The sequence below is a fragment of the Octodon degus genome, unplaced genomic scaffold, assembly GCF_000260255.1.
Source record: "Octodon degus isolate 3935 unplaced genomic scaffold, OctDeg1.0 scaffold00027, whole genome shotgun sequence".
NCBI classification, from domain to species: domain Eukaryota; kingdom Metazoa; phylum Chordata; class Mammalia; order Rodentia; family Octodontidae; genus Octodon; species Octodon degus.
Genome location: NW_004524603.1, coordinates 18,554,239 through 18,554,795, shown reverse-complemented (window position 1 = coordinate 18,554,795; position 557 = coordinate 18,554,239). Strand labels below are relative to the sequence as shown.

General features: G+C 46.0%; 1 protein-coding gene across 1 annotated transcript in view; it reads right to left on the bottom strand.

Annotated features, from left to right (window-relative positions):
• Dgki (diacylglycerol kinase iota) overlaps window positions 1–557 on the bottom strand; it is a 306,437-nt gene that overhangs the window by 231,349 nt on the left and 74,531 nt on the right. The gene's annotated exons all lie outside the window — the stretch shown is intronic.

Genomic DNA, 557 nt, shown 5'->3' with positions numbered 1-557 from the left:
CTCTCTCTCTCTCTCTCTCTCTCTCTCTGTCTCTCTCTCTGTCTCTCTATTTCTCTCATCTCTGCCTCTGTCTCTGTCACTCTCTCTGTCTCTGTCACTCTGTCTGTCTCTCTCTCTCTGTCTCTGTCTCTCTCTCCTCTCTCTCTGTCTCTCTCTGTCTCTCTCTATTTCTCTCATCTCTGCCTCTGTCTCTGTCACTCTCTCTGTCTCTGTCACTCTGTCTCTGTCTCTCTCTCTTTCTCTCTCTCTCTCTCGCTCTCTCTCTCTCTCTCTCTCTCTCTCTCACACACACACACACATACACACACTCATAAATGTACATGGTGGTATTTCCAAGAATTATACCTACATTCCCAGTGACATTCACTTCCAGGGTAATATGTATGTGAGTAAAAACCTAGGAAATCCTCTCTCAGGTTAAAGACTCAAGGTGCAGAATCTCCAGGTGCAGTAAACACACTGCAAGTGGTCACTGAGTCAACAAACGAGAAAGGAAATTGGGAAGCAAATGATGTCTCTCGGGTAGGTGGATGTTTAAGAAGAAGGGGGCGGTGAAT